The sequence below is a fragment of the Schistocerca americana genome, chromosome 2, assembly GCF_021461395.2.
Source record: "Schistocerca americana isolate TAMUIC-IGC-003095 chromosome 2, iqSchAmer2.1, whole genome shotgun sequence".
NCBI classification, from domain to species: Eukaryota; Metazoa; Arthropoda; class Insecta; order Orthoptera; family Acrididae; genus Schistocerca; species Schistocerca americana.
Genome location: NC_060120.1, coordinates 551,249,468 through 551,261,577, shown reverse-complemented (window position 1 = coordinate 551,261,577; position 12,110 = coordinate 551,249,468).

Sequence of the window (12,110 nt, the reverse complement as noted above, 5' to 3'; positions counted from 1 at the left end):
CACATGAAGTGACTAAATTAACTGCAAGTGTACTTAAAATATGACCATTAAGGACAGTGTTCTCTTGCACAGGCTAAGCTCTGATTCTACATCTCAACTAATGTGGCACAGAAACAACAAACACCACGTATATAATTAACAAGCCGCCGACCGGGGTGGCCGTGCGGTTCTAGGCGCTTCAGTCTGGAACCGCGAGACTGCTACGGTCGTAGGTTCGAATCCTGCCTCGGGCATGGATGTGTGTGATGTCCTTAGGTTAGTTACGTTAAAGTAGTTCTAAGTTATAGGGGACTGATGACCTCTGATGTTAAATCCCATAGTGCTTAGAGTCATTTGAACCATTTGAATTAACGAGCCATTGGTCACTTCAGTGAGGATGCACACCCCGCTTGATCTCTTACGGGAGTCGGCGAAATGCCGCGAAAGGTGAGGATAATGGGGAAGGGGCGCTAAATCAGTAGTGAGTGGATAAGTTGAGAATTTGAGTCTGACGGGAGATGTGCTAGGGTAGTCCGAGCAATTGAGATGACCACCGTGTCTGGATGGTGCATTGGTCAGAGCGTCAGCCTAATAATGGAATGCTGATGTGGCGCGAATTTCCAGCTTTCCCCATTGATTTAAATCAGTGCGCAAAGGCAACTAATGTCATTAACTCCTTTGTGTCGTAAAATGTTATGATAACAGTGAGAGTAAATTAATTTCGTATTTCTCAATAAAAGAAAAATGTTTAACAATATATGGAACAATATGTATGAGGAATAACAAATAGCCATGTGCAACTTGAGCAGTAGCAGTCAATAGCTCGACTCCAGAAGAAACACAGTCTCGTAGTGTTGCACGCAATTCTTCGTGGAAGTTATTTCAGTGTGCAGTGCTGCTCATTTTCATTTAGAATTAGTGTCGATAGATGCTAAATTACGGCAGCGATACAGTGGTAAGACTTCATTTCTAATAACAAACTATTGATTAACAGCAACAAAATCGTCACTCAAGGGTAATGTTACTTAAAATTCGTCTTGATTCCAAATTTTTTAAAAAAAATTTATTTTTATTTTTATTTTTTTATTTATTTTTTTTTTTTTTTTAGAATGTGAAAGTTGCTGGATTTGGACGGGTTACTCCTGTAACTGAAATATCAGATCTGAAGATGGTTCTGAATGAACCGAAACCGGTCATATGAATAATTAAAAAAAAATTGCAATCAAGACGGATTTTAAGTAACATTATGAAATCACTGATTGCTGTTATCCCATAAGACATTATGTCTGTTTTTGCAAAACTCAAGGGTAAATTAACCTTAAACTTTCTGGCACAATAGAGCTTTACTGAACGAGAGCCTGAACATGCAAGTACAGACGGATTCAACTAAACGTTCACTGTAAATCATTCTCGGTGTGTCCCAATTTGCAAGATGATTTTCAGATGATTACAAAGTTCAGGAATCGAACCGCAGCCAGGCTCTGTACCATAAAATTTCGTATCCGGAGCAGAGAATACGATCAGCACTGTCTGTCACACTGGACGATTATGCAGCCGATTTTATGCAAATACAGCTCCTAAATATTGTTTATAATGCATTATCCTTGGATTATAAGATATTCCCTGATTTCAACTCTGGAGAAAAATTATTACGATCCGTAAGAAGAAAATTTTTCTTGGAACCCGCAGCTTGTAGCAAAAAGAAACCTTTCGAATGAAAGCTGAGAAGTCGAAAAAGCTGACCAGGAGGGTGAAGACACGGCTAGTATGCAGGATAAGACATTATTACGGCTACTATGCAGAATAATGGATATTCTTTCATTACTGCATGCACTTATTATTATTATTATTCTATCTATATCTGAATCTCGCTCCAGCTACTGCCGGGTCTGGATGCTGACGAGTCCTCTCCATTTTTCTCGGTCCTCCTACCACTTTTCTTCCTCCCCTTGCTGCCAGGTCACACCTCTCCCTTCTACAGATATTCTCACTCCCATTTTCCACCGTGTTCTTCGGCGCCCTCTAGGTCTTTGCCCATTCATCTTTAGTTCTTCCATAATTATGGGGTGTCTCTGTCCATGGGTCCTCTTAACATGCCCATACCATCTTAATCTCTTTCTTTCAACTTCTTCTCTCATAGTTTCTTGTTTAAGGTCCTTTCTAATCTCTACATTCCTTACTCTGGCCATTCTTGTTTTTCCCGTAACTGCTCTGAGAAATTTCATTTCCCCTGCTTGCAGTCTGCTCCAGTCCCTTTCTGTCATTGTCCATGTTTCTCCACCAAAGGTGACAATATGGATGTAAAGGGATGTAATAATTCTTATACATAAGGAGTTTTGCTCTTTCTGAAACTTCATTATTCCAAATCAGGTGTTTTATTGTTTGGCAGAAATTGCCTCCCTTATGTAACCTCCTATTAATTTCGTTAGTTATTCTTCCATCCCTAGATATTTCACTCCCTAAATAAGTGAAATTTTCTACCACGTTGAGGGGTTCTCCATTCAAAGTAATATTTACGTTGATCCCTTTCTCTCTTCCAAATACTATTACTTCACTCTTATCTTTATTTATTTTTAACCCATACCTTTTCATTACTTCCTACCACGCATCAAGCTGTAACTGTACTACTACCATATCATCTGCAAAAATCATCTTTTTGCCTTTTTCTTTTACTATATCTTTAACTGCCCTATCCATTCCCTCCATCACAACATCAAAAAGTGCAGGAGATAGAATACTTCTTTGCATAAGTCCTTGTCTTATTTCGAAGTATTCAGAGTTCCCCAGTGGTGTTCTAATTCTACAATTGTGTCCTCTGTATATTGTCTTTATAACATTAATGCATCCATCTTCTATATCTGTCTTCTTCATTTTTTCCCAGAGTCTTTCTCTGTCAACTGAGTCATATGCCTTTTCTATGCCTATAAAAACCATTATCACCCTTTTGTTCTACTCCCAACTTTTTTCCATCAATTGACGGATAGAAAATATCAGGTCGATCGTGCTTCTACCTTTCCTAAACCCATGCTGTTCTTCACTCAGCTCCTTTTCTGTCTTTTCACTTATTCGATATAGTAAAATTGTTTCAAAAATGTTGGCTGTATGACTCTTTTTATTATTATTATTATTATTACTATTATTATTAAACAAAAAACAGCCATACGAGCTACCTCCTGTGCGTTAGCATATTTCACAAACACTGTGTCAGCGTCTACTTGATTTCGATCAAAGGACTAAGATACTGCGAAATATTGGCCCGTCAGCGCTCTTTTGTAAGCACGGGTACCTCCGCGCAACAGACGGTCCGGGGGGTATCCATTTCGTGACGTCCACATGCGACAGAGAGTGGTATGCAAATCGCGGCCGTGAAATTGCTTCCAGGAAGTCAATAGCCTGCTGCAGAGCGAGCGGAGGAACAGGAGGGGCAGACGCAGAGATCAAATACGCTTAGCCTGCCGTACGGCACATTTTGCTTGCAGAATCGTCTTGGGAGCTGTACTCGGCTAAATGACGTATTCTCTGAAAGGCGATGTCGTTTGACGAGCGACTGTGATTCGTTTTCCCTTTTGCAAATTGTAGAACTCAGAAGGAAAAGGCTTTCCGATAGAAATGACCTACTTTGGCAAATACGACACACAGCTGCCTCGATTAGCGTGGGTTCCCAATGAATATTGTAAAATTATGTCATTAATTTTACAAGAAATTGAAAATTCTCTACGCATTTGTACATGCAGGCGTTAACAATAGAGTAAGGGACTCAATCCTTTGCTTTCGCTAGTCAAAAGTTTATAAGGATATCGTAAACAATTTATGAAATTCTGGGGGCACAGTGATATAAACATAATGTCAGACAAAAAAAAAAAAAAATCGTACTTCGTGTAATTTCAACATTACGTTCGGAAAATGAACTTTATTATTTATTTTTTTTTTCTAAGTTACAATGACATTTTGAATTATGTTGCCTAGTTTCTAACTTTAATTCTAAATGCTTGACAATAGCATTTATTCATTTTGAGATAGAAATAACTATTCAACTTCGAACAGCCGGCCGGTGTGGCCGAGCGGTTCTAGGAACTTTAGTCTGGAACCGCGCGACCGCTCCGGGCACAGGTTCGAATCCTGCCTCGCGCATGGATGTGTGTGATGTCCTTAGGTTAGTAAGGTTTAAGTTATTCTAAGTTCTAGGGGACTGATGACCTCAGATGTTAAGTCTCATAGTGCTCAGAGCCATTTGACCTAACTTCGAACATTCTGAGTCTTAATGTAAGAGCTTAATTCCAACTACGTCATCTGGTAGCGCAACGTGTTAGTTGCATTTTTAAGAAGTTAAATGAAGGTCCGTAACAACAATATGGGACGATTCACATTTAAAATGGACAAAGTCAAACAACATTATGAATACTAGGAGATATTTTTCATACGCTGAAGGCAGCGAAATGCTTGTATCAATCTCCAATCTTAATAAGTTGTCGCCACTTCCCTCATTGATTTTAGAAATTTGTATTAGGTACGTTATCTATCCACGCCGCCATTGATAGTAAGACTTCCAAAGCTCTGTCAAAATCTGTCGTCCAGATCGACACCTATTTCTTGTGCCACGTTAGCAGACAGCTCCTCCCCATTAAGCTGTTATTTTTGTTGTGGTGATCAGACCGAAGCCTGGTTTGATGCAGCTCTCCATGCGACTCTATCCTGTGCAAACCTCTTCATCTCCGAATAACTACTGCAACTTACATCCTTCTGAGACTGCTTACTATATTCCTCTCTTTGTCTCCCCCTATGACTTTTAACCCCTACAAGTCTGTCCAGTACTAAACAGGTGAGCCCTTGATGTCTCAGAATGTGTTATATCAACCGATTCCTCTTTCTAGACAGGTTTCTACCGAATTTCTTTTCTCCGCATTTCTGTTCAGTACCTCCTAATTAGTTAAGTGGTCTACCCATCTAATCTTTAGCATCTATGGTAATACATTTCAAAAGCTTCTATTACCTTCTTCTTTAAACTACTTATCGTTCATGATTCACTCCCATACATAGGTACACCCCATACAGATATTTTCAGATATGACTACCTAACACTCAAATCTATGTTCGATGTTAACTAATTTCCATTATAGAGGCTCTGAATGTACTATTTCCAACCATCCACTCTCTCCTCAGCGAATCCGGAATTTCTTTTGTTATTTTGATGTTGAAGACTTTGCTTTTAAATTCTTTGAAAGCTTATTTCACTTTTCTGTGCGTATGATGAATCTGTCCTGACGAACATTAGTTACTCGATATCTTCCCATTTCTTTTCTGCAGCGTTTTGAAGAAAGCTTCCTTGCACTTCGAGTTGATTTTATTCCTACGTACTTATTTTGATCTACTCTGTTTTTTAAGTGCACTTTTTCGTATATCCTTCTGCATGTTCGTTCTCGGAGAAATTCACATGCACGTGATCATTCCTTTGTACTTGAGTGTTCCTTTTCCTTGTACATTACTTCTTCCTGAGAATTCTCTTGATACACCATATAAGTATTAGGATTCGAGGTCCTCTTTTCAAGCTTTGTCATTTCCTTAGTCAACACGTCTCACTGTATGCGAGCCCTACTCCACCTATTTTGTAACCTATTCCACTCGTAGTTTTCTGACACTAGAGGACGACATTCTTAAATGTGGCGCAGCTAGAAAATATTTACAGAATGTGGTAAAATTTTCTTGTGGCAGTCATTCGCTGCCAATGCCGTCAGTTACTGATCGAGATAAAGATGTTCCTTGAAACGTAAATAAATAGGTGAACATACCTATGTCTACCTGTATCTTAGAAGCTGAGTCAGCTTAAACGGTAAATAAGTAATACATTACTGAGTGACACAACATAGCAGCCGAAAAAATCTCATGCTATACGATAAATCATTGGATGAAAACACTTTGAATTCAACGTGTGAACTGGCACTGGTGGGAACAGGTTCTAATCTCCGTCTAGCCATTTCAATTTTAAGTTCTCCGTAATCATCTCAGCTCCTGTTAACCAGGCTTCATGAAGTTTGCCCTTCCTGAACTTTGGCTTTCTTAACCTTCCTTCTTCAGATTTCCCGCATTTAATACTTAGAATAAGCAAGAGAAATCTACAAAAAGTTCCTTTCATTTACCTGCATTTTAAGAGAGCTTTATTGGACAACACTAGCTAAACTGTGGGACAACTTACCATTAACAGGTGTGCAGTACCTCACACTCTATTACAGCAGATCTTGTTTAAAAAAGATGTTCGGCCTTCGGGCTATGCATTGATTTCTTATTCGTCTTGATGTGACTGATGAAGTCTCGTGCGTTAATCTTGCATACGCTTCGGTAACGACAACAAAATTTCGGGGAAAGGAGATTTTACTGATTGTAAACATGTCCAACAATCCGACGTATTTTACGAGTAATGGTTGAGAAAAGTTTACGACATTAGACAGGGGATTACTCTTAAACTGTACACTCCGCAAATTTTCACAGTGAATCACTACTGGAGCTCGGGTGTTAGGACTGCCTATAGTAAAACTGAAGTAATCATTCCATGTTATACGAGGGTCGTTCAGTTAGCAATGCAATAATTTTCTTTTCCTGCCAGTTTCGGTTAAAAATATTCGGCATTTGTTGTGGGACATTCCTGCTTCAACCCCCATAGCATCAAGAAGTTCCGGTAGCTGGCGGCGATATATGTAGCCTTCAAAATGGCGTCTGTAACGGAGGTGTGTTCCAAGCAGAGAGCTGTCATTGAGCTTCTTTTGGCGGAAAAATAGAGCATTGCAGATATTCGGATAAGTCGTTGGGCGAGGCGTCCATCGTGACAGGATCGCGCAAGTCTGCCCTGTCTCCTGCGTGCCGGATAGCCGCACACAGCTGTGACTCCGACAATGTTGGAACGTGCAGACACTCTCCTTTGAGGTGATCGATGGATCACAATCAAACACCTCGCTGCTCAATTGAACTTCTCTGCTGGTAGTAGTGGCACATTCGTGCACCATTTTGTGTACTCAAAATTGTGTGCCCACTGGGTTCCTCGCTGCCTAACAGAGGACCATAAAGAACAATGAAGGACCATCTGTTTAGCTTAATGAATGATACATTCGGTGGAGAGCAATACGTGGATGATGGGTAGGTTATCAATGCAGCAAGACTTTGGCCCCGACGTCGACCAATAGAGTGGTACTATGCAGGCATACAGCCGCTCCCAGTAAGTTGGCATAAGGCTGTCGCATTGAATGGAGGTTATGTAGAAAAATATAATTTTGTAGCCAAAACGGTGGGAAATAATATGGTGTATTGGGATCCTAAAGAGAACCAACTTTCTTCTACAAAGAAATGGGTTGCTTTACTTTTTGAACGCCCTTCGTATGCCTCTCTGCACGTCATATAGTCACAGATATGGAAAAGGCAAATTTAGGTGGATATAAGCTTTCAGCACATGTAAGTAGAATGGCTCTGAGCACTATGGGACTCAACTTCTGAGGTCATTAGTCCCCTAGAACTTAGAACTAGTTAAACGTAACTAACCTAAGGACATCACACACATCCATGCCCAAGGCAGGATTCGAACCTGCGACCGTAGCGGCCTCGCGGTTTCAGACTGCAGTGCCTAGAACCGCACGGCCACTTCGGCCGGCCATATAAGTAGACACACTATGGAGAGAGGAGCAACTGTCACAGATGTTAAGATTTATCATAGTATCAAAAATTTAGAAACTAAAAATTTTGTGTAGAGCAACATATAGAAGCATGTGCCTCTGAGCTTAAACTGAATAATGGTACTTTTATAACTGTAGCTGTGTATAGCCCTCCTGGCATATTTTCAGCTATTTCTAAGAAACTTGGATTCTTTGTTGTGCTACCTGTCGGACAGAAGGAAGAAAATTGTCGTTTGAGAGGATTACAATGCAGATTTCATGACAGAATCTGATAGAAAGCATGACTTTGAGATATATTACTTGGTTCTTTCAGTTTGACATCAACTATTGATTTTGCTGCTCGGGTAGTACAGGAAAGCATAACACTGATGGATATTGTTTTTATAGACCAAGATAAGTTCAATCAGATAAAAGCTTTTCCTGTTAAGAATGGTCTTTCTGAACATGATGCACAGCCAATTATAATATATGATATAGGTCCCTACAGTAATGCAAAACAGTCCTTCAAAATAGTGCATTCAATTAATGGTTTAACAATCGCAAATTTTAAGGAAACCTGGCAGCAGTTAGACTGGGATGAGATATACTGGAAACTTGATTCTAATTTAAAATTTAAACTATTGTATGATACTTTTGTGACTATATTTGAAAACAGTTTTACTAACAAGGAAGCCTCCCCATCGCACCACCCTCAGATTTAGTTGTAAGTTGCCACAGTGGATGGGCCTTGAAAAACTGAACACAGATCAATTGAGAAAACAGGAAGAAGTTGTGTGCAACTATGAAAAAAAAAGCAAAATATACAAACTGAGTAGTAAGCAATACAAGGACAGTGCTAGATCAGGAGTGCCGTGGTCGCGTGGTTAGCGCGAACAGCTGCGGAACGAGAGGTCCTTGGTTTAAGTCTTCCCTGGAGTGAAGAGTTTACTTTCTTTATTTTCGCAAAGTAATGATCTGTGTTTTGCGACCGCACCGCAAAACCGTGCGATTAGTAGACGAAAGGACGTGCCTCTCCAATGGGAACCGAAAACATTTGATCGCAAGGTCATAGGTCAACCGATTCCTCCACAGGAAAACATGTCTGATATATTCTATACGACACTGGTGACGGCATGTGCGTCACATGACAGGAATATGTTGTCGATCCACCTAACTTGTACACTTGGCGAATGGGTAAAAAGATTCTTCTACCTTGCCCGATTTAGGTTTTCTTCTCGATGTGATAATCACTCCCAAAAAGTGATCGCATCGGACGGACGGACGGACAGATAATAATTGTCTTAAAATAAAAAATTAAAACTTTTCACTCGAGGGAAGACTTGAACCAAGGACCTTTTGTTCCGCAGTTGCTCACGCTAACCACGGGACCACGGCGCTCCTGTGCTCAATTTATCCTTGATGTTGCCTATCTTCTCATGGACTACTCAGTTTGTATATTTTGCTTATTTTTTTCATAGTTCCATACAACTTCCTCCTGTTTTCTCGATTGATCTGTGTTCAGTTTTTCAAGGCCTATCAACTATGTCAACTTATAACTAAATCTGACGGGGGGGGGGGGGGTGCGATGGGGAGGTTCCCTTGTAATAAAACAGTGAAACGTAATTGTAAGAAACCATCTAAAACGGCATGGCTTGCTAAAGGGATAAAACTATCTTGTAAACAGAATAGGGAAATTTATCTTCTCGTTAGGAGGAGTAATGATCCAGAAACACTCAAAGGTTATAAAAACTACTGCATTTCATTAGGAAAAGTTATTAAAAAGGCCAGAAATATGTGCACCATGTCTGAGACTATCATCTCTGATAGTAAAATTAAAACAATTTGGGATTTGTTAAAAGGGAAACAGTCCAACCAAGAGCACAGAAAGACTATATTTCTATCAGACTCAATGAAAAGTTTGTTAACAAAAAGTTGTAAGTAGAAAATAGTGTTGTAGAGAAAACAGGATCCAGCTATTCATTAGAAAATGCAAGGCTGTATATGAAAGAGGCAATACTTATGCAATTCAAAAAGATTAAGATTCAACCCACCTCTCCTACTAAAATTAGGAATTGATGGCATTTCCAACAGAGTACTAAAACTTGTTCCCGACAGATAAGTAGAATACTCAGCAACATATGTAGCAGCTCACTCAAATAGGGCATTTTTCTGGACAGACTGAAATATGCTATTCTTAAACCATTGCATAAAAAAGGGGATAGATCTGATGCTAACAACTACTGGCCAATCTCACTATTGACAGATTTATTCCAAATTCTTGAAAAAGTAACGTATTCAAGAGTAGCTTGTCATGTATTTGTAAAAATGAAGCACTAAGAAAATCTCAGTTTTGTTGTCAAAAAGGTTTTCCAACAGAGAATGCTGTACATGCTTTCACTGATCAAATATTACATGCTATGAATAACTGAACATCTTCCAGTCTGATTTTATGTGATCTGTGAATCGTGAAATTCTAATACATAATCTCAAATATTGCGATATGAGTAGGACAGTGCACAAATGGTTCAATTCATATTTAACTGGAAGAATGCAGAATGTTGAAATTAACAGATAATCTGCAAAAATCAGCAGAGTATCTGGGGAGGTATCAAGAATGGTATTCCACAGGGTTCAATCTTGGGTTCCTTATTTATTAATATATATTAATGACTCGCCACCGTATATTCATGAAGATGGAAAGGTAGTTCTTTTTGATGATGATACAAGTATCGTAATCACACCCAACAAACAAGAATTAGCTGAGGTAATTGTATATAATCTCTTTCAGAAAATTATGAAGTAATGGACTCTCAGTAAATTTTGAGAAAACGTAATATACCACAATTCTGTACAGTAAATGGCATAACATCATGGATAAATATAGACTTCGAACAGAAAGCTGTTGCTCAGAAATTTTAGTTGTATTTGAAGAAACACATCGATGATCTGATGAAACGTTTAAGTTCAGCTACTTACGCTATTAGAGTTATAACAAATTTTGGTGATTAGCATATTACGAAATTAATCTACTTGCCTATTTTCATTCACTGCTTTCATAAGGCATCATATTTTGGAGTAATTATTCATTAAGAGGAAAAGTATCCGTTACACAAAAGCGTGTAATCAGAATAATAACTAGAGTCCATCCAAGATTACCTTTCAGACATTTATTTAAGGCTCTTGGGATAGTCATAGCACCTTCGTAATACACGTATTCACTTACGAAATTAGTTATTCGTAACCCATCCCAATTAAAAAGTGATAGAAAGGTGCATAACTACTACACTAGAAGAATGGATGATCTTCACTATTCTATAGCCTACCAGCATTTAAAAAAATTTAATGAATTTTTGAATGACAACTCATTCTACCCAACAGATGAATTTTTGAATATGAATTACTAACTTGAAAAAAAACTGATTATACACTTATCTTTTAAAAAAAATTTCGTTAAACTCATACGATACGTTCCACATCATTAAGAAATATCGTATTTATGATCTGTAGAACAGGTATTAATGTAATGTACATTCCATAAAATAATAACCCAACCTCGTAGAGGAGACATAAAGAAGAGTTGGCAGAATAAACAGAATGAGGATTCAACAGACACTGAACCTTCGCCGCAAAGGACCATATAGATACTCCTTGATGGAGAAAATAAAATTATTTAACGGAGTAACTTTCATTAGACACGAAGCTTTCAGGTGATATTGCAACCCATCACAGTTCTCGATCCCCGTCAGTTCATAATCGGATAATTAGTACTTTTTATCGAACTGTAGAGTTTAACAACAGCAAATTATCTGCTGTTAACGTGCAATTAAAAGCTTAGCCTTTGTCATAAAAAGAGCGAATGGAGCTACCGGTAATAAAAATTTCATAACGCCACCCACGTGAAATGAAAAGGTAAAAACGTCGGCATCACACAATGCATTTAAATCAGTGTTCACTGAATACGCTCATGAAAACCGGTCGGCTTCAAATGTAATCCGTGGTATTATTTAAGGGGAAATTGATAGTTACAAAGTTCTGCAACCGTGGACGCTGGCGTAAACCTAATCTACGATAGCATTCCATTGAAGTGAAAGCAGAAATTTAGCGATTGCCATGTGTTTAAGGAGACGAAGAGCAACAAGTTTATCAAAAAAACTTTCCGGTCTGACCACGTAATTATTCAAGGGCACCAACTTACTTTTACGTATGCTCACATTCATGTCAGCTCTTTAAGCCTGTTATTCCAGATCCAACTACTCATTACTTATTTCAGAAGAACCACGAAACTTCACTACATATTTTCTATTTCTTACACTCTGCCAGAACGTTGTTAGTCCAGTTCACATTTACGTAAAGTCTTTGTTGATGGCCTAACATATGTCGCTCCTATTTTCTAAGCAATTTTCGTCAGCATGTATCAAGGTAAGAATGTTATTATCTATACTAACATATAAGTCAGTACATTAAGTAAAATAATTCATATGGTGTCACTCCGTAGCA